The sequence below is a fragment of the Rutilus rutilus genome, assembly GCF_951802725.1.
Source record: "Rutilus rutilus genome assembly, chromosome: 3".
NCBI lineage: Eukaryota > Metazoa > Chordata > Actinopteri > Cypriniformes > Leuciscidae > Rutilus > Rutilus rutilus.
Genome location: NC_140211.1, coordinates 32,476,142 through 32,499,432, shown reverse-complemented (window position 1 = coordinate 32,499,432; position 23,291 = coordinate 32,476,142). Strand labels below are relative to the sequence as shown.

The 23,291-nt window shown below is 39.7% G+C and overlaps 1 pseudogene across 1 annotated transcript; it reads right to left on the bottom strand.

The window, feature by feature from the left end:
• Positions 1 to 4,932: 4,932 nt before the first annotated feature.
• Positions 4,933 to 5,942, bottom strand: LOC311287458 (putative nuclease HARBI1; annotated as a pseudogene). The gene has a single exon. The product of its transcript is annotated as a putative nuclease HARBI1 (transcript).
• Positions 5,943 to 23,291: the final 17,349 nt, after the last annotated feature.

Sequence of the window (23,291 nt, the reverse complement as noted above, 5' to 3'; positions counted from 1 at the left end):
CATTACGCTAATGACATGCAAGAACCGGAGAACGGGGTGTAGGTCCCGCCCAAGACGATATCTGATTGGCTGTCACACTCGGAAGGACGGGTCGGATGGACATGCTTATAACCCAATGACAAGCAGCTATGCGTTGCTTTTTGCCTTGCTCTTGCAGTGACTTTTGCTCTTGTTTATGTTTGTGCTGACCTTTCCATCGTCTAGCTTGTATGCTTACATACTCGTCAAACCACCAAGAGCTCACTCAAAACTCATTAACTCTTCCGTAAGATCCTTCGTTGAACTTCGTCAAAGAAAACCCTCTCAGAGTAGCTCCAGACTCAGAGGAAACTCAACCCGCAATCCAGGAAATCCCGCAAATGTGCCACCCGGCAAAGCCAACCATCATCGACCAACTGCCAGCCAATCAGCACCGAAGAGATTCCCTCCAGCAACTTCGTCACAGAAGGGAACGCATGCGCTCACAGGTGCATCCAAAGTTTGGATTCTAAACGCAAGTACACAATCTCCTAATTCTGGCTGAACTGGTGCAAATCTTATTAAGAAAACTAACTCAGATTAAAGTGCTAGTAGATTGATTCTCTCAGGTTGCGGTCAAGAAATAGTGTCTAGCTAGACATTTGGGACTCCACTCCACTCACCCTCCGTTAATAACATCACTTTTCTCTGTCACTGTTTGAATAAATGTTTTTGTGTTTTTCGTTAGTTTAGTTTGTGTGTATTAGAGTAGTTCAATAAAGTCTTGGTTGATTTTACATACAAGCGTCTTGTGCTGTGCTTGTGCTGTGTGCTTGTAAACAAGTTACTGCCTTAAACTGTAGATTTTGTCACCTTGCTCATAATCAGTTTATTATATTATTACCGTAGGCCACGGGATAATATTCTGTCCAGAATTGATATAAAATACCCTAATCTCAATTTATCGGTGGACGAATAGTTGATAAAGTGTTAAATATTAATTCAGAATAATTAATTTGCATATTAATTCGGTTCTTATTCACTGTAATTCAATCCCCTTTGAGTTATATTGATCGTAATTCCCTTATTAATCTTACATAGTCTACATCCCTTAATCCTACCCAGTACTTAAACCTAACAAGTACCCTAACTAATAAGCAGTATGTGTGAGTTTAGTGAGTTGTAGTCAATAGTTAGTTAATTGTGAGAATTGGACCCTAATCTAAAGTGTGACTGTAAATTTATAGGAAACACAGGTTTTAGATCTGCTCATGTACATCAAGTTCTTCTCTTTGAAATCTTCTTGAATTATTTTTTACAAACAGACAACACTAGCTTCATGGTTCACACTTAGATTCAGTTTACATGGACGTGAGCTGAAGTATGTACAAAAGTGTGTGATTCAGTTATGATTTATAGAGCTTTGATTGACAGAATATAGTGAATTTAATATTCATTCACACATAATACATTCAGATGGTGGAAACAACTCCATTACATACTTAAAAAGCAACTATTTCTCATTTTGCTAACTCTCTAAGCTTGTGGTATCCTACCATGAGAGTGGAAAAGATTCCAGGCTATCACGCTATAGTTCCATTACCACAAAGGTTGCAGTGACTCTTGGGTTTAGGTGACCTTTCTACTTTAGCAGTCTCTAAACAATATCTGATAGATACTGTGGCTTCTCTCTCACCTTGATCATAACTGTAACTATAAAGACTGGAGTCAAATGAGGCTATAATAAATCCACTGTTTCATGTTGTTGTTGTTGTTTTTTTTTTTTTTGTTGTTTTTTATTATTATTAGACTTGACCAAAAATGTTAAAATAGGGGAATGAAAGATGCTTCAAGTGTAAGAAGATTTCAGTACAAACGGTCTCTACAGCTTTCGGAAGACTCTGCAGACATGGATTATTTGAATCTAGCTGTTACCAGTTTGCACCACCGTCAAATAATTGACTCTGCATCAGTTATTGTAGATTACATTAAGGTTTTGTCTACGAAAATGTTATGTCATAGTGTTTTTTACGTGTCAACCAACCACTGATTACAAATGAACCTCACCATGTGTTTGGTTTTTGTAATTACTAAATACTAATGTCCTTTTTTTCTTTTTTTTCCGTAACACACACCATAACACTATACTTGGGTAAATCTTAGTTGAATGTACTTTTGCAGTGAAAAGAATTAGGTGAACCAAGTTTATGATGTTGTATTTCTTGACAAATGTAAAGCACTGGCATCTGGTAATGTGTGTGATGCACAAGTACAGTGGTACTCTGTGAGTTTTTAAAAAGTCTCATGAGACAGCAAATTAAGTAATATTTATAAATGGAATATTCTAATGTTCTTATAACAGTCATTGACTATGTGGCTTTAAAAGCATGATTTTTTACTATTATTTTCTTACCTTAAGTGCTATTAAAAGAGAATCTGCAGTAGGCTATATTGTAAACAATTATAAATAAATCAGACAGAGAATAATCAGACAGAGTGAACAATGTGTTCATGTTTATTTTGGACATTCAGCCAGTCAGTATTTATTCATTTATTCATCTATTCATTTTTTCATTTTTTCATTTATTCATTTATTCATTTTTTTTTCATTCATTCATTCATTCATTCATTCATTCATTATTCCTTATAAATTTATACTTATATATACTTATATGTATACCTTAACAATTAATCTTTCTTATTTTTCTCCAGTTCTTAGTTATTAATCTAATGCAGGTAAAAGAGGCAACATAGAAGGGCAGCCTGTCAGGACCTCTTATTGGAGCAGGTCATGCAATAAATGATACTGATATAAATATATAAATAAAGGGGTCATGAAGCTCATCCAAGCAGGTGTCTGCCATCCAGGTGGAGCCTGCAGCAAGATGAATCACTCTGACAAAGTCACCTTTCCCCACTGCACATGACCCAGAAGTGGGGCAAGAGGAGAAGATGATAGATGTTAAATGGTTAACACGCTCAAAGAGTCCAAGCTTTATTTTCACTTGTGTGTAACCAGACTGGTCTCTTGTCACAGTAAGGTTCCACAATTTTAAGATTACCTAATTTGTATAAATGCAATCCAGAATGTTCTCTAATCAGAAATAAAGCCCTCCCTACCCAATCATGACGTTATGAAATGAATTAATTGGTTCTTGTAATAATCAATAATAAAAGAGTTCACTGATTAAAACAGATTCACTATGGAAATATCAAACAAAGTTTGTTATAACCCAGACTGTTTTTCTCCCTGTCTTGTCTTTACATTATTAATGGGTTGCCTTTAACATTGCAACTGGTTAAGGTATGGCTGTGGGGTGAAGTAGTATTTTTTTGTCTTGAAAGCAGCACTCTGTTACTCTGCAAGCCATTTTTAAATGTCTGTTGACTTCTCATCGTTGCAGCTTAAAGAGGTTTCAGCACACTAAGAGTACCATCTATCATTATATATTGTTAATGTATCTTGCACTGAGAAAAGTAAAACTTCGCTTCAGACCAGGATTTAAAGATGGACATTGTCTTGACTTTACATTTCGGAGCCGGAAAACAAACTGCAATCAATGATAATTAAACTATTAAACACACACACACACACACACACAAATTGTCACATGATTAGTAAGGAGTGCACAATAAAGGAGAATTCCAAAACACGTTCAGTAACATTTTGAGGCGGTTTCCCGGACCAAGATTAAATTAAGACAGGAGTAGGCCTTAATCTAGAATAGTTAATCATGTCTTAAAAAATGGCTTTCTGAAACACAGATTAAGTACAGATTACTAACACCTGGACTATGGAGTCCTCAACTAAAATACACTCGATTAATTTAATACCACCTGTGCAAGTCAGGATTAGCTGGATTGAGGTTGCCTATAAAACATGGAATGAACCAAGAAAAGGTTAAAATTGTATGCAACTGAGAAGCAAATGGCAATGGAAGTTGAAAAGAGAGTGCGATCAAAGAACTTTTCTGAACATGAGAAAAGTCTTTTAAAGCAAATAGTTTCGAGACATCCTGCTATCGAAGATAAACTGTACACATCAGCTGTTGAATCAAAGAAAAGGAATTCCTGGACATCTATTTGTAATGAATTTAATGCAAATGAACACACATCTACAAGAACAATACAACAACTTCAGGTAGAATCATTAGTTTTATTATGGCTTTTTAAAATCACTGTTGTATTTATAATAGTTATTTAATACAGGTGTTGTGGAAAAATATCAAAATAAACCTCAAAAAAACTGTTGCTGTAGCTCGAAGAGAGAGGTTTAAGATTGGCGGAGGACCTGCAAATAAAGACTGTGATGTGTTGGATGAGTTACTGACAGGAATACTGGAGAATCAGCAACCTTTGGAGAACATACCAGATGATGACCATCTGGACTGTTCAGATGATGGATCACATGCACCTATATTAAGTATTTGAATTTGATGTTGGCTTTTGTTTCTCTCCTCTCAAACTTCTATTTGCTTCTGTCATATGATGTGAAACATTTTCCCATTTAATCTGTATTTATTTGACCATTTATGAACTGTTCATGTTTCAAGGAGAAGGTCAAAACAGAACTGAAGAATTGGAAAGCAGCTTACCCTCCACATCCTCAGAAGCAAGGGTGGCAATGTCTGCCAGTACTGGTAACCAGAAGAAAAGACTCACTGTTCATGAAAAGTTGGCTAATGATTTTCATGAACATAAATTGAAGTATCTTAAGGAGGAGCATGAAATGAAGATGAAGATACTACAAGTAGAACTGGAGATAAAGATGGAGAGAGAGATGCAACAGGCTCAAATGTCAGATCAGTACATGAATCTGTGAAATAAATATTGTTTTATTAAGAAAAGATGGATGTTGTGGTGGTTTCAGTAACATACCAGACCAAAAAGTTGTGCACTTAACAAATATTTGGTTTAATTATTACATGTATCAGATCTGAACAGAGGGTTGAAAGTTAAATAATGTAAAAAGATCTATTTAAAGTGGCACAATGCAAAAGCATCCCTGTATGCAAGTCCTTCTCTGTGGTTTGTTGTAAATTGTGGCACATCTGGATTGTCATCCTCTTCTATTGGGGGATCTGGGCATCCCTGCTTTTTTAGGTAGTTGTGAAGAACAGCTGTCGCAATGATGACAGTGTAGCATCTACTTGGTTTGAATCTGAGTGTTTTCCTAAGGCTCTGAAAACGACTCTTCCAAACATGCACTTGACTAAACCCCTTGTGCGCATATGAGCCTGGTTGTAGCGCAGTTGTTCAGCTGTTGTTGGGTGCAAGTATGGCGTAAACAAGAAATCCTTCTGAGCATACCCACTGTCACCAAGCAAAATTCCATTATGATCTCTTCTTGCAAATTGAGTATACAGAGATGAGTTGAGGAAAATTTGGGAATCATGAGTTGCACCTTTCCACCGTGCAACAATGTTTGAAAACTCTAACTGGGGAGTGCATACACCTTGGACATTTATGGAAAAACCAGTTCTTTCGGTTCCTGTATTCCTCAGCATCTGGAGTAGAAGGACGCTTAATGGGAATATGGGTTCCATCTATGCAACCGATGACTCCTGGGAAATTTCCATATTCATAGAATAGTACCTTGTAGTTAGCCTGGGTTCTAGCATCAGGGAAGTTTATGTAATGTGCTTTTAATTCACAAATGGCCCTGCACACTCTGTGAATGACTTTACATACTGTTGGTTCACTGACACCACATAAATCTCCAGTTTCTCGATGAAAGGTGCCACATGCCACCTTAAAGTTATGAGCACCTGGAGACAAACTGGAATAGGCTGTCCTCTTTGGGTCACAGATGAAAGCCTGGGTTCTAAGAGTGAAATTATCTCCACTGCATTTACTTTATGCAAGCGGAAACGATCTCGAAAACTTATTTCATCAAAACGTTGCAATGGGTCACTTCTGTCTGCAAGAACTTGCCTGGCTGGTGGAAAGCGCTGATCATCATTGACATAGTCCAAGTAATCCATGTGTCCTCCAAATGAAATTAATCTGAAGTTAAACCTGCCTCCTGGTAGGTTTAATTTAAGCCTCAATTTAGTCCTGAAGTTGCTCTAGTCTCTAGTCCTCCAGGAAATTAGCCTATTAAATTCTGGACTAGACTAAGTCTTAGACTTTTTAAAACCATGACAGAGAAAACACATTTCTGTTAATCTGATTTAAATGGCCATTTTAGTCTAGGACTAGGCTTAATCTTGGTCCGGGAAACCACCCCTTTATGTTTAAACAGAGATGAGATCAGACAACCACCTGAAAGAAACAGGGAGTATAAATACTAGAACAAATGAGGGAGCTAATGAGATGATTAACAGGACACATGTGAATATAATGACAAATCAGACAACTCAGGAAAACTAGTTCACAAGACAAAACCAAAAACACAATGAAGGAGGGAAACACAGATCATACATGTACTGTAACACAAATCAATTCCACAGTATTTAACTTCCTCCTTTTCTAAGCCATTCATCTGTCATTTTCTTCATGTCCAATTGGTTTCCCTTATCCCACCCAGTTATAAAGCATTTTTTAATTAGTTGGAGGCAATTTCCCTTTCAGTAAATACCCATTATTAATGTTGCCAGTGTGACATGTTTTCCTCTGTTGACCATGCCAGCAGATGTTGCTTGAGGGGATTTTTTCCCCACTCTTGTTTGTTTGTTTTCCTTCTTTTTAATTTCATCACCCCATTTCGAAGTCATTTTCTTTTGAATTTCATTATCTCACTTCTGCTCAAAATGTTAAAATATGCATGTAGACGCCTGGATCCTATTGTTTGCAGTTCAGAGCCACCCATGGTTTGCATAAGGACTTTTCTCATCAACGTTCTGGGTGCTTCATTCTGTATGCAGCTCTATTTTGTGATGTAGGTTCAGAGCGTTCCAGTATATTTCTCTTAACTGAAGATATTGTAGTAGCATATGAGGAAATTTATTGGATGCAAACCTCTAACACCTTCACTGTCTTGGATCTCATTTGCCTAAAGGCTGAACACAAACCAATCCCTAACACTGGCAGAGTAAGCAAGATTTTCAAATCTAAACAGAACCCGAGATTGAAAATGCTACTGCAAAAAAGCACCTGTTTTTTTTATTATCTTTGCAGTGTACATAAACCACAGGTACTGAACTCATTGTGCTAATAATTGAACATTAAATGGGATGTGGTATACTAAGGAAATACTGCCCTGCATATAAGCTGTGTTACAGTATGTGATACTGTCAAAGAAAAGACTGCTATCTGCTTTTTTCTCAACGTGAATGGAAAATCATTGGACCACCTGCAGAATGACGGACTATCTTATCCAGGTTATTTATGGTACTACTTTAGGGCAAGTCATTTACCAAAGAGTGATAATAATTTTCCACCCATCTTCAGGGATCAAACAGAATGTACTTGCAGGGGCACCGAGTCATCAATCCCCTCTTATTGATAGCACAGACCTTGCCGGACATCGCTTTCTCCCTCTCTCGTAAACAGCTAAATAATTCAAATGCAGACCATTTTATTTCCACTGAATTACAAAGCATGGTTGGATTCCACTGCTAACCTGCACACTGGACACTTGAGACAAAAATAAATGCCTACCTTCCTCCCTCTCAAATAGTGCATGCAAAAAGCATTGACAGTGAAATTCAGAATTGGCAAGGCCCTTAATTCCAGGATGCACTTGTGACTGTCTTAGCAATTATAATGTTTTTTGTAAAGTGCTTGAACGAATATGGTCTGCAAAGTAATTACTGAGCAGTCAACAACTACACAACTTCATAAGGTGGTATTAGAGTACGTAGAATAGGGAGGATAAGAAAACCATATTTTTTGACTAAGGTTCTTGTTGTTCTGTATGTAACGTGTAGAAAAGATGAGCATTCATTTTTGATTTATGCTTCTGTAAAAGCTAAGAGGTCAGAAAGCCAGACAAAGTCAGATGCCATTTTCAGGGTCCAGGACCTGCTGTGCTCCTGTGGATGACAAATGATGGTCTCTATCGGAGTATAGCAGACTATACAATTACAATTCTAATCATCACCTCACATGATGGATCTCGCACCCAATAAAAATGTACACTGCTGCATTGTTAGAGATTTACTATCAAAGTGTTTGCCACAACCTTTTGACACAAACATTTTACAGTACGAAAACTGAACATTTTATGTCAGGTAACCTTAAATGGGCTTTATGTGGTAACATCGATGTTAAATGGATTTATTTAAAAAAAAAAATATATATATATATATATATATATATATATATAGAGAGAGAGAGAGAGAGAGAGAGAGAGAGAGAGAGAGAGAGAGAGAGAGAGAGAGAGAGAGTATAATGTAATGTGGTGAGATCAGATTCAGCTCTCAGGCAGGAATGCTGTTCCTGACCAATTAATAAATAAAAAAAATCTAAATGTTGTTATCTGAGTAGCCTAGGTCTTCTTTACAAATACATTTAATCAAGCATGCATTTGGTATGAACTGATGCGATCTGATTGATGAAATCTTCATTATGTAGGCTATTTTTATTTTGCTTTATGGTATATTTATTTAATTTTCAACAGTTCTGAATAATTTTAATACATTTCTAATGAAACTGTTTTACTGTCTTCAGTTCACACTTTCTTCTACAAAAGAGATCATGATTTGAATCAGTGTGTTCATACATCCAAAATGTGCAACCCTATAATTGTCCACAATATTTGTATTGGGTAAGGGAGGTTATATTATTCCACTAATCATATTAGTGATACTATTTAATACAATTTGTTAATGTAAAGATGTGGGAAAATTATGATTATATTCGATAAAAATATTTACTAACATGGTAAACTACCATATGTCAGTCCATATCATTGATACCTAATACATGCTGAGGATTTCAGTAAATTGTCTGAACACAGGGACATGCCTCCTTTAATTGTCATGTCTGGTCACTCTACTTTCACACCATTACATTGAAAATGAAAGTCCATTATATTTTTTACAGATTGATGCTTCACAGAAAGGTATGGACATTAGCCCAACAAAAAACTAATAACACTTACCTTGCATCTTCAATGTTGCATGTTTTTTTCTGTAATCTTTGTGCAATTTATCTTAAAGAATTGAATGCTTCTAATCTTCCACAATCAATGTCCACAATCAAGATCCAAGTTTGTTGATTAAAATTCATAATGCACATAACGCTACTTTGTAAAAAGCATATAAAAAGATATATATTGGGGTGTGCGATGTAAATAATCTATGATATTAGGATTAGATAATAACAGTATCGGGCCACTTTACAAAAAAAAAACAAAAAAAAAAAAACACATGCTTTGAAAGTGCATGCTTTCACTGTGAGATGTACCCTTGAATGCAGTTTGAATGCCCCCAAAATTCAATATATGGGGGCTGAAATGTTCCTGCATGTGTTTTTGTCTTTTACTTATGTCATATGATGTAGTAGTTAATCAATTATAGTGTTTTTCCAAAATGTCAGCGTGATTGCAGATGTGATATTCTTTTATACTAGTATAGTAAACAAAAAGTTAATATTGTGAATTACATTTGAGACAAAATATTGTCTATTGTCTGTTTTTGCTCTATTTCGCCAAAGAAAAGAGTTCCAAATTAAGCAACAGCAGAACCGAGTAACACACAGCTGTATTTCTTAATACCTATCTTCAATCTTGACCTATTCATAAAGGATCATCAAAAATATACCTATATAAATAGTTTCCTGCTGAAATGAACCCTTGAGGCAATAAAACACCAGCAACATTTACAGGGGCAAATTATTGGATAATAACTAATAATTTTAACGTGGACCTAAAGGTAGCTCAATCGCTTACCTGATACAGTGTTGCACTTGATGTGGAGTGTTCAGATAAAACGTGTCAGTGCAGTGAAATGTACCCAGAGCAATGTTTCACCTTTTTCAGTGTGATGATACAGTGTCACGTATTTCCAGTGAGCCTGGCTTGGAAATGACAGGCACTTGCTTCTTTAATGAATGAAGCAGTCATTGGAACAAATTGGTTAAATGAATGACTCAATGACTCACTCGTATTACACATAACAAAATAAACTAACAAACAATGAATTGTACTTGAGTTGCAATTTAAGGAACTAAAATTATGTACCAGATATCCAGCTCTGGTCAAGCAGGCACTAGTTGTACTGATTATTGATTATAATGTGATTATTTTCACTGTGGCAAGAAAATGGAAAAGGATAAAAAGTAAATGATGGAAGTAAAGACAAACATTGAGCTACTGCTCAGTGCTGGACTAAGAGTTATTTTATGTATTTCAGTAAAATTTCAGTATTTGTTAATGACCTTTTCAAATGTTGTTATAGACATCATACAGTTCTTATTAGGTAAAGTTGTTTTGCAAAACAGGATAAACAGGAAAGTGGAATTGATGATATTGCGACATAGATGAAACCTATTGAGCACCAACAAAACAAACAACAATAAAATAAATAAGAAACACTAGGAATACACATGGTAGGAATGACCTTATTGTATTTATATACAGCTTAATAACAAAGTTATTTACAGTTTTCACGGCACTCTGCAATGAAAAACAGTCTTAAATTATGCCCTTTTTGTGATTTAGGTTATCTGTTTTTAACTAATGTAATCTTGACACTTGTCACCTTGTGTGTGAATGCATAATCTAATGTAAGTCTGGCTAATAGTTTAGCTCTCTTTCAACTTCCATGATTACACAATCACAGCACCATTGAATTTCCATGAATACTACAAACATCTTTGCAGATTATTTGACCAATCTCCCTTCAATGATCAGGCCTGGCGATGAGCTCTGAAATTAAGCTGATATATGACGATATGATATATGACGTGATGTAAAAGCCCTGAGAGTCAGGCATCTAATGATAACAACATGAGTGTGCTTGCTGAAATAGATCTGGCATCATGCTGCCATAGCAACAAGTCCAATCAATTGCCAATTTAGAGGCAATTTGTAGGCCCATAACCTGAAATGCATTTCATTTGATTATACACGGATCAGTTTATTTCATTCGTATTTTAGATGGATTATGATGCAATTACTTACATATGATGTTAATTGGGATTAAGATGAAAAATGTAAATATATCTTAGCATTGATCCTATTCATATGGGAACCCCAATGAGATTTCAAATGTGCAGCAATATGTAACAATTCATATACAATTCACATGTGACTTTGTTAAATAAAGGTTAAAATCTTTAACAGTAACTTGCAGTTTAAGCGAATCAGTGTATGGAATATGTGCCCCAAAATCCCATCTTCTTCCAAGATTGTCCTACAGTCAGAAATATTTCAGAACCGTGAACTTTCATTCAGTGTTCATATGAGTGCTAGCCTGGTAATACCAAACTTGTCTGAAGTTTAAAATCATTGGTTAGCCGTAAGCCAATCACATAACGTTTGGTTATGACGTGCCGGCTCAGCCGCATCGAACTTCCACTGTAAACACATGTATGATGCGAAAACAAAACCATCGAGCGAAATTCCGGAGTGAACATGGCTGTGAACGACTTTTGCAGATTATGTGAAGTAAATCTACGCATCCACAGTACAATCAGCGTCTACATCATGGCTCTCAGCCCGCCCTCTGTTCGTTGATTGGCCGGCTGTTTTGAGGCCGGAGGAAAACTGGGAGATAGGTCGCTATCTCAGAAATTGAGCGGAAGTACGAAGTCTGACGTAGTCAGGCTATAGACCTTATGCACCAGAGAAACAAGGGCGCCGCCATCTTTGGAAAATTGTCTTTTAACTTCCGTTTTGCGGTCGCTCTGTATATTTATATGGCATTTCTGTCCAGGAGTAATTAGCTTTTTAAGTGGATTTACTTAATGTAAAGTTAACGAAAGTTATCATGAGGACTGTAATGTTTAAAGCAGATGACTTAACAAATGTAAATCGACCGGGAAGATTTTAAAACGAGCCGTTCATTAATAAACACGCAAAACGTTGTGAAAATACAGACCGGGATTCTGAAAAGGGGCGGAGCTACATAAGGTCTATACACTGTAAAAAAAAAATCCCGTAAAAAAACGGTACATCTCTGGCAGCAAAGTTTCCAGATGGATTCCGTTAAATTACGGCAAATAACCATTTCACAAAATTACAGGCAAAAACCGTAAAAATACAGAATTGACTTTACAGTCAAAATTTATTAAATTACAGTACATTACTGTTTATGATGGCTTATTAAACCGTGGAAAAACGGATAAATGATGTCAAATTACATTAAAAAAACTTAACTTTCAGGTTAAACTGTAAATTTAGTTAAACTGTAAATTTTATAAAAAAAGTTATTTTATAATAATGCTGTCTATCTACAGTAATTATCTTTTAAAATATAGTTTTTCTGTGTAAAATAACTATGAAGTTTGTATATTTACAGTTTTATTTTTTGTAGATCCAATTTCACAACTTTGACCAATGTCTAATTAAGTACTTAATAATAGCAAATGTACAGTCAATTTCTGTTAAATTAATTAAACATATTTACCTGCACATTTACAGTATTACTCATTAAACAAACACTGAACATCAAGATACGTGAATGATAGGAAATACAGGCTTAGTATATAATTTAGAACATGTAAAAATATCCACATTAAAAGGCAATTGCTGTATGCCTTTATACTCCAATATAACTTATTTTACACATTTACAATTACATTTTATCCAAAGCGACTTAAAAATGAAGAGAACAATAGAAGCAACAAGTGCAGTGACAAGTCCCAGTTAGTGTAGCACAGTACACATAGCACAGTACACATGTCTTTTTTTTTGTATTAAAACAAAGATTTTGTATTATTGTGTCAAGTGTTTATGAAAAGATGGATCTTTAGCAGTTTCTTGAAAATGTGTTGAGTTGGGCAGGTCATCCCACCAGCAGGGAACAGTCCAGGGAAAGGTCAGTGAAAGTGATTTTGTGTCTCTTTGGGATGATGACACCACAAGGCGCCGTTCACTTGCAGAACACAAGCTTCTGGAGACACATAGATCTGAAGCAGTGAGTTTAGGTCTTGCTGCAGCATCTGGATCAATTGCAGAGGTTTGACTGATGCTGGAAGGCCTGCAATAGTCCAGTCTGGATAGAACAAGATCTTAGACAAGGAGTTGTGTGGCTCCGATAGGAAGGGCCGGATCTTTCTGATGTTGTATAAGGCAAATCAGCAGGATCGCAGTAAGTATGGTTTGGCTGAAACCATAAGCAGTTCTGTCTTGGCAAGGTTGAGTTGAAGGTGAAGGTCATTCATCCAGCAAGAATTTTCCATCAGGTAGGAACCATCAGATCCTCTGGCTGGAATGAAAGGTAGAGATATGCGTCATTGAGTGATAAGAAAAGCCATGTTTCTAAATGACAGAGCCTAGTTACAATACAAAAACCAAACCTTGTGCAGCTACAGTGGCCTCACAAGGATCAAATGAATATTCACATGGGAAAATATAGTATAAAACAAATTACAATTTATGCCACTTTTAGTGCAATCATATGGAATCAGAAGACTCGACCATTACAATATTTTAAATTACTTCTTTCCATACCTTGTTTGCCATGAACCTTCTGCTTTCCACTTGACCTGAAATCTCAAAAAAATGAAAAATAAATTTACAACTCAGTATTACATTTACACATCAGAATATGTTCCACTTGGACAATGCAAAACCTCAGCTGTCTATGATCTGAAAGCTAAGCAGGAAAGGCTAACAGTGAAGTTTTGAGCTGAGAGACCTAACGTTAGGGCTGTAACTGTCTGTTCATCTGGATCAATGCAATTTTCATAACCAATGATCAAAAGTATGAAAAAGGCTTCTATGATGACCCCAGGCCATCCAAAATGTAGATGTAGACAACTTTTATGTTATAAGCCTAATATATGCACATATATGCATTCTATAGCTACGTGTTGGCTAGCAGATGCAGCCAGAATATGCAATTTATCATGTTGTGTTCATATTCTAGTCTCATGTCATGTGCTTTCCTGTATCAACAACAAGTACAGTATTTACTGAATTCATTTTCTTAACAGTCTTTGATAGCCACGTTAAAGTTAACCCTTACGAAAATTAACTATGGTTTAAGTTAACCACAAAGAAAAAAAAAAGAAAAAGAAAAAAAACATGGTAGGCCTATTTGTAGTATTTACTGTGGTTATTAAAAATGGTAATAAAAATCCGCCAAAAACGTGGTTACTATAATTTTACTATAATAAAACCAATTATATTTTTTTAAGAGAAGAGTTTTCATCTTCCAGACGGTGTTTCAAAATGTCCCGCCATTTAAGAGATTGATTTACTGACATATACTATCGCGTATTAACAAAGATTTTATAGCGGGGTGTGACGAGGCGGAAGCCGAGGTAGAATCCATATGCAGTTGTTTATTAAAATCCACAGCAAACAAGACAAAATCGGCAGGCAGATAGCAGAAACTTGAGGCAGGCAGAGGTAATACACAATGTGGCAGTCCAATCCAAACAACAGAGCAAAGGGATAATCCAAGAGGCAAAAACAGAACAAAGCAGGCAAAGGTCATAACCGATATACACAAGACAATGATAAGAGAACGCTCAGTAAGGCAGGAAAACTGGCAATACTTCGCGATGGCCTGTTAGCCAGGCCATGCTTAAATGTCTCTCAAACAGGAAGTAACCAGTGAAGCAGAGGGAGTGGCACACAGTCAGTACTCGGGAGAGGGCTCCCTCTGCTGGCGTGACGTTACACGGGGTAAAGTTAGTTTTGTTTTCGATATTCCCCAGACATTCGCTGGAAAATGGCAATACCTCCTAAACGACTTGGCCAAAAATTATTTAAACCCTATTGCCGCTAAAAAGGCAAGGCTAATAATGTTTCACAAGCTTAATTTTCCGTATTTTCGCTCTATATAATAAGCACTGCCCCTCAAAAGCCGCCGCAATGTGAGTTTCGCCGGGAAAGCTCGCTCTTGACGGAGATGTGAGTAAGGGACCGTGGGGAAAGTGCACTTTGTCTTTGTTTCTAAGGAAAACGCAGAGTAGCTTTTTGATTTTAAAGGGCCTATTGACATGAGACCAGTGCAGTTCAGTAGGGGGCCACAGTGGGCATCTTTAACAACCTCTCCTTTACCCCTACTGGCTGAAATGGGTATTGCATGTCCAAAATTAACACTTTTTTTTGTAATAGCATTGTCCAAAGTGAGACAGACATATCAAACCAGTGTCATTAAGTAGATGAGGACAGGGGACAACTTTCACAACCTCTCCCTTTACCCCTAGTGGCTGAAATGGGTATTGCATGTCCAAAATTAACACTTTTTTTGTAATAGCATAGTCCAAAAGTGAGACAGAGACATCAAACCAGTGTCATTAAGTAGAGGAGGACAGGGGACAACTTTCACAACCTCTCCCTTTACCCCTAGTGGCTGACATCAAACCAGTGTCATTAAGTAGAGGAGCACACACACACAAAGCTGTACAGCGACCATAGACTGTAAAAAATAGGCAGCAACGGAGATTTGGAAAAATATTCATAAAATATACATGGAATTATGGGAGAATAAGACAATGAAATGATGATCAAAATGAGCATCTATTTACAAGACAAGATTAAAAGACTAGCCTATGAAATAAAAAAATAATTCAATACAGGCCTACTGTAGCCTACTGTAGGGTACTGTATGTACAAATACTATTATTTAACCTTAAAAAACTAATTTTAACCCCCACATGCTTAATAATCTGTAAGGAAAACGTCTCGGGTTACGTATGTAACCCTCGTTCCCTGAGTAGGGAACGAGACGCTGCATCGATACTCGATACTTTGGGGAATGCCTTCGGCATGAAGCGTCTGAAGTCTACTATACAACTATTCCAATCTGGATTGGTGCAACGTCATTACGTCACCCGTGACGTCGCATGTGACGGTGACCCGGAAGCTATAAAACGGTCACAGGAACCAGGAAATGTTAGCTTCTAATTGGTCAAAGCAAGTCGTTCTCAGGGGCGCGAAAAGTGTGGCCGAGGGATGCAGCGTCTCGTTCCCTTTCGTAAAGGGAACTCCCGCTGCATCGATACTCGATACTTTTGGGAACGAATACCCACTTCGCCACAATGAGAGAAAAAACGCCCTGGTATAAAGTATCTGGTACACTCACGGACGATAGAATGAGTAGAAGACAGATCCAAACTAGCTTGTCATAAGATTTGGTGCAAGAAGGGGAGGTCTGGAGCCGGAGGCTCGACTGACCTCAAGGATGGGAGCCCCAGACAGTAGAAAATATGAGATGAGAGGTGAAGGCAAGAGCGCACCTTGTACTTCAAATATGAGTGGTTTTAGATAACCAACTGTAGTCTTAATAAAGGGAATAGCTCCTAACCCTTGATGCATAACTAGATAGACTGACTCCTCTCAGCCTGAGGCCTAATGTAGGACCTCAAAGGCTATGACCTTGACCATCCGACACATGCGATGGAGGATGAAATACCCAAAGAATCTTAACATTGCCTACAGGTACCTCAGTACCGGGCAACAATAACATTGAGTGGCTCCCACGCTAGCAAGTAAGAGGGGGCAGCACCACCACTCTTCCAGGGAGTAAGACGAGCAGGAAGCAGACTCAATAGATTCTCCTATATATACTTATATATCTCAAATATATATTCGTATACCTCACCCACAGGACATGATGGGTGCCAGGGATAACCCATCAGCCTGATGCCAATAGGCTGGATGAAAAGGATTCATCCTCCACTCTACAGGAACATGGAGTTTCAATGGGAACGTCCTTTCGAGAACACCCTTAGAGGCTTGCAGAGGGCACTGAGGCCGCCACAGAGGCCCTAAGCATGAACAGGAGATCCCGTTAGAGAGCGGGATGGAACACCAGTACTGAAGCCAGTGGGCAGTAATAAACTGGGTTCAATGCCTTCCCTAACTAAATTGTTTAGTTCCTAGTAGAGTGGGGCTCTAGTATGGATGTCCTGACCACCTCGGTGGAAAGGGCAACCTAATTATGGGTGGGACCCCCTCAGGGGCCAGACCCATAGTCTCCATAAGTCTGGTCGGGGATGAAATAATGTACCATCAGCCTGAGACAGAAGATCTCTCCTAACAGGAATTTTCCATGGAGGACTCTCCAAGAGACTAATAAGGTCCGAAAACCAAATTCGGGCCGGCCAGTATGGAGCTACAAGGAGTAGTCTCACCCCGTACCTCCTGACCCTTTCTAGAACCCCAGGGAGCAGAGCGATCGGGGGAAAAGCGTACAGATGTGACCTCGGCCACATCTGTACCATGGCATCCAGACCCAAAGGAGCTGGATGTGAGAGAGAGTACCAGAGCGGGCAATGAGAGTTCTCATGAGAAGCGAACAGGTCAACCTCCGCCCGGCCAAATTCTCTCCATATAAGCTCAACCACTTCAGGGTAGAGCCGCCATTCCCCGGGCCTCAGCCCCTGCCTCGACAGGATGTCTGCTCCCATATTTTCAACCCCAGGAATATAAATAGATCTGACAGAGAGAAATTTGTCCTGGGACCAAAGAAGAATTTGATGCGCCAGTCTACAAAGAGGGCGAGATCTCAAACCTCCTTGGCGGTTGATATAAGAGACCAGCGACATATTGTCTGTCCTAACAAGAACATGATCGCCTCTGAGGTCTACAAGGAAGTGCCTCAGGGCAAAAAATACGGCCAACATCTCCAAGCGATTAATATGCAATGTGAGATGATGGTCCTTCCAAGTACCTCGGGTGTAACGGCCCTCCATAACCGCACCCCAGCCCGTGAGGGACGCATCCGTGGTCAGAGTTTTTCTCTCACATGGTGCTCCCAAAACCGGGCCCTGAGACTGGAACCATGGTTTCTTCCATACGACAAGAGAATGAAGACATCTGTGCGTAACTCTGATCGTGCGAAAAGGGTTTCCCAGAGGAGAAAATCCCTTGTTCCTGACCCACCACTGCAAGGCCCTCATATGGAGCAGACCAAAGGGAATTACCGTGGAAGCTGCAGCCATAAGACCCAAAATTCTTTGAAAATGTTTGACAGTGATAGCCTGGCCTAACCTAATACTCTTCATTGTGTGTAAAATAGTATTAATACGAGCAGGAGACAATTGTGCCCACATCGTGACTGAGTCCCACTCTACTCCCAGGAACATAGTCCTCTGAAGAGGAGTTAAGGAACTCTTCTTCACATTGAGTCTCAACCCCAAGCACCTCAAATGATGCAAAACAACATCTCGATGTTGAATTGCCAGATCTTTCGACTGGGCTAAAATGAGCCAGTCATCTATGTAATTCAATATACGAATCCCCTGAAGTCTCAATGGAGCAAGGGATGCATCCATACATTTAGTGAAGGTGCGAGGGGATAAGGCTAGGCCGAAAGGAAGAACCCTATATTGATAACCTTTTCCCCCAAAAGCGAATCTAAGGAACTTCCTATGTTGTGGGATGATGGAAATATGGAAATATGCATCTTTTAGATCTATCGTCACAAACCAGTCCTCAGATCTGATTTGCTGAACGATCATAGGTATAGTTAACATTTTGAACTTAAACCTCCTCAAAGATTTATTCAAAACCCTAAGATCTATAATAGGACGCAGCCCACCATCCTTCTTTGGAACTATGAAGTACCGGCTGTAGAACCCGGAATCCCTCTGCTCTAAGGGCACATATTCTATGGCCTCCTTAGCTAAAAGAGTCTGAACTTCATCTTCCATCACCTGAGCCTGATCAGGAGATACCAGCGTATGAATAACACCATTAAATCTAGGTGGTCTATACTGGAACTGGATTCTATATCCTTTCTCGACTGTATTCAGGACCCACTGAGATATATTTTGAAGACCTTTCCAGGTGTCTAAATAATCTACTAAGGGAATCAGTCTGTCAGGACTAACTTCAGGTGTAAGATTCACAACATCATTATCATATATATTTTTACTTTTGTTTTCGGTGACCTGAAGCAATCTTTTGGCAGGAGCTAACCGAATCACTTCTTCTCCAGGTCTCTTGAGAGGTAGCGAACGTTTCAGAACCATAGATTTTATAGGAACATTCTTTGTGACATATTCGCTGGAAGTCGATGCGTCCCGAAGCGCACTTGGCGGCGGAAAGCAACATCGATTTCATGAGGGCTCCGCGGTAGGGGTGTGAACCTACACTGGTCTCACGGTTCGGTTCGATTACGATTATCATGTCATCGATTCAGTTCAATTCGATATCACAATGCATCGCGATGCACCGCATCCTCAATTTTAAATTTCTCTTCAAAAGTGATGTGTGCGCGCGCGTGTGTGTGTGCTTGGGAAGTCGCAGTGACAGAAACAGTGACATTCCAGTTAAAGTTTCAAGGGAGTAAAGCTTGTTTATGCCATTAAGAAAAGGAAAATCTGTCAAATAAATTTTGTTTTACAAAAATGTTCATTTAAAAGCAGCGCTCATTAATCAGTGTAGGCTATTATGTTACCATTAAAGATGCGCGCATCAACCGTCGCCGAGTCCGCTGTTGAAGGTGACGAATGGATCATCCATTTATAATCACGCGTAACAACACAGAATAATTGTAATTTGACCATCGGGTGCGGATACTTAAATCAGAGAATATTATTGGGGCGGGTGGACTGTTTATTTTTGGCTGCGGATTCGGCGTTGGAGCTCATCCGCACATCTCTCTGACTCTGCCAGGCGTTAACAGCTCGGGGTGAAAACGGCTAACGTGGTTTATGAAGTTAGTGGTATTAGCCTACCTCCTGCATATTCTATTTGTGTGTGACATGAGCGCACAGTACAGCGCGTGTCTTCTGCAGGTCGTGCTTACCAGGTTGTTCCTAAAAGCCGAAACGTGCCCAGATGTCGGCTTTCAAAGTAGTTGGAGCATTTTTAATATTCTCGCACTCGCGTCTCGCCTCCCTCTGCCATTGTATGCTTCCGCCACAATGCACGTACGCGACAACCCAGTAAACACATTTACGTTGTGGCAACGTCTCTGGCACGTTGCATTTCTGCTATGGCAACGTCGCTGTCTACGTGCTCGCAACATTGTAACAACGTAGAATTGTAAGACGTGACAGGGCTGTAGCAACGTTGTTGCGCGACATCCAGCAACTGAGAGACGACGTTCTGACAATATTTTTATATGGTGTATTTTGTTAGATAATTATATACTTTTTATCGTTTATTGTTTATCTATATTATTTAATGGGGCTATCAACACCTACAAGTGTAGCCTACACTTTAAAGAGTAAAAATGACAGAAGGTTTCGTTAATTCAACTTTATTCAAATTGCATATAATCAAATTGCACTTCCAAAAGTCATACATTTGTAAAAAAAAAAAAAAAAATAAATAAATAAAAAAAATAAACGAATACACATTTATTTTAAGTATAATAAATAAAACATGAAAAGCAAAGGCAGATCAGAACATTTAATGAACAAAACCGGGTCTGTATGGCGGACAGTACGAGCAGGTGTCACCGGGGAAACATATCCACAAATCCAGAGGAGCAAAGAAACGCATGAGACTAAATAGCGGAAAAATCAAACGAAAAACTAAACAGTGCGAGTGATGCTTCATTAATCACATTAGAAATTAAAGCTGTAGGTTGTGTTTGATAGCTGAAGTAGGCTAAACGCAATACTCACGTATCCTTGCTCGATGATGAATGAGAACACAATGAGCCCAACAACAGGTGGTTGGAATTTAAAAGGCTGATTTTCCCGCTTCAGGGCAGTGACGAGTACATTATGTAGTCCAGTGGTTGCCAAGACACCCTAGGCACAACCTTAAGCAATGGCCCTGAACGATGGTTTAATGTCAACATTGTGACAACGCTGTAACAACTTCACCACACAACGTAGTTATAGCAACCTTTTGGCCATGTTGTTAAAACGTTGTTAGAAGGTTGGCTACGTTGTGCCAACGTTCTGTGTTTGCTGGGAAATGACGTCAGAAAAGTCCGTACATTATAATCGGTTATGGTCTATTACTGAACCGATACCGAATCGTCCTCGTCTGCATCGCGATGCATCGAAGAAACGATTCATTTTGACACCCCTACTCCGCGGAGCGAAGTTTTAAAAAGCCCACACGGAGGGGGATGCCCTCAGAGACCTGGACGTCCCATCATGGTTTTTTAGCCGAAGCCTTCCTCGCCTGAATAACAGTCCTCAGATCTGTTTTCGGTTTGAAAGGCTTCTGCTGAGGGTGTTGCTTCTGTCTCCAAGCCCCTTGGGGGGGAGCGCGAGAAGCAACACTCTCCTTCTGCCTAAGCAGGTGTGAGGAGCTGGTGGCGGCCTCGTGGGACTGCCCCCTGGCAGCAGACCCACGAGACCTGGAACGACGGCGGGGGATGCACTCTTTAAATGCGGCTGACTGTCGTTTCGCCTCCTGAAACCTCTCGACGACATTGTTGACGCCGTCGCCGAAGAGGCCAGAAGGCGAAACTGGGGCATCGAGGAGACAAGCCCTGTCCTTGTCCCCGATGCCCGACAGATTCAGCCACAAGTGTCTCTCCGTGGCTACCAGTGCTGCCATGGAGCGGCCGATGGCGCGGGCCGTCTCCTTGGTAGTACGGAGAGACAAGTCGACCACTCGACGCATCTCCCTGATGTCGTCGAAGGCGACCTCCCCGCTGTCGTCCACCTCTTTGAGGAGGTCGGCCTGGTATGCCTGCAATAGCCCCATAGTATGCAGGCAACTACCAGCCCGACCTGCCGCCATATATGCCTTCCCGACCAAGGCCGATGTTGTACGGCAGGGCTTGGTGGGAAGCGCCGGAGCCCGCAGGGATGATGCAGCGTCAGGGGAGAGATGTGTTGCGAAAGACTCTTCAACCCTGGGCATCATCCCATAGCCCTCCTCCTTGGCACCCATAATGTTGGAATATATATGGACATTGGGGCCAGATATTCTAGAGGAGAAGGGCTAATTCCACGATCTCGACACCTCAGTGTGGAGATCGGGGAAAAAGGGCAGACTCCGGCGTAGAGGCTGTGACCGAGTCTGCAGGAAGCGCTCATCGAGTTTGCTTTTTGCCGTCGCTTCCTGCACCTCAGAGGGCCAATCGATATTTAATTTGGCCACTGCTCGAGTCACAACCTCTAGCAGCTCCTCAAAGGCAGGGGAATGGGGTGGCGATCTTTCACATTCCCCTGCCTCGATGCCCAAATTATTTAGCTCCTCAGAACCAGATAATTCGAGCATCGGTTCCTCTACAGGGGCGGAAGAAGCCGCAGCGCGGGCTTCCGCATCCTGAGCGGAACTACGGGAACTAGCTTCAGAATGCTGAGAAAGGGCCGAAGCCGTCTCAACATTATCAGCTAGATCCCTCTGCGATCCCCATGAATGCAGACGCGGGACCTGATCCACGAGGATCGCGGGGCTGGCCGGCCTCATTAAACATGGATCGCCGGGAGCGGAGCGTTCTTAGGGGCATGGTTTCACAGTTAGCACAGACAGCACCCTCGAGCGCTGCCTGTGCATGCTCCGCTCCCAGACAAACAACACAAAGCGAGTGTGTGTCACCCTCAGCTAAAAAGCGTGGGCAAGGGGACGCACACTGCCTGAACTGTTTCTCACTGGCCATCATAAATAACTCTTTCCACGGGACAAACAACACCAAATAAGACTGACAAGTTGTACATAGAGCGCTTGCTGAAGACCAGAAGCTAACATTTCCTGGTTCCTGTGACCGTTTTATAGCTTCCGGGTCACCGTCACATGCGACTTCACGGGTGACGTAATGACGTTGCACCAATCCAGATTGGAATAGTTGTATAGTGCCTTCATGCCGAAGGCATTCCCCAAAGTATCGAGTATCGATGCAGCGGGAGTTCCCTTTACGAAAGGGAACTTATTGAATAAGATGCAGATTTCTGCAGTTATACCTTCTTTTCTTTGTTTTCTAATTTCACAGGAAAAATCTGTAAAATATTACTTCATAATTTCTGTAAAATTACACATAACTCTGTAAAAATACAGACAAGTTCCTTTAAAAAAAAAACGAAAAATATCTGTAAAATAACAGCATTTTACTGTATAATGACAAAACGGTAAAATTCTGTAAAAAAATACAATAAAATACAAAAAAATGTAACTTTTTTTTTTTTGCTACTAAGTGCAAAATGTGTCCGGTTACTTCATCAGCTTGAATGCAGTTGCACATGTCAGAAAGGTGTAAGCAGTTTCACTGGACTTGTAGCTGTTATTGTGTTTCTCAATTATTCACACATTCTTTTGTTTTGCTTAGATGCACTGATAACAGGCCATTTCTTTTTTAAACCATTATTTTAATTCATATGCAAGTGCTTTTTGAGGTCATGGAGTTGGA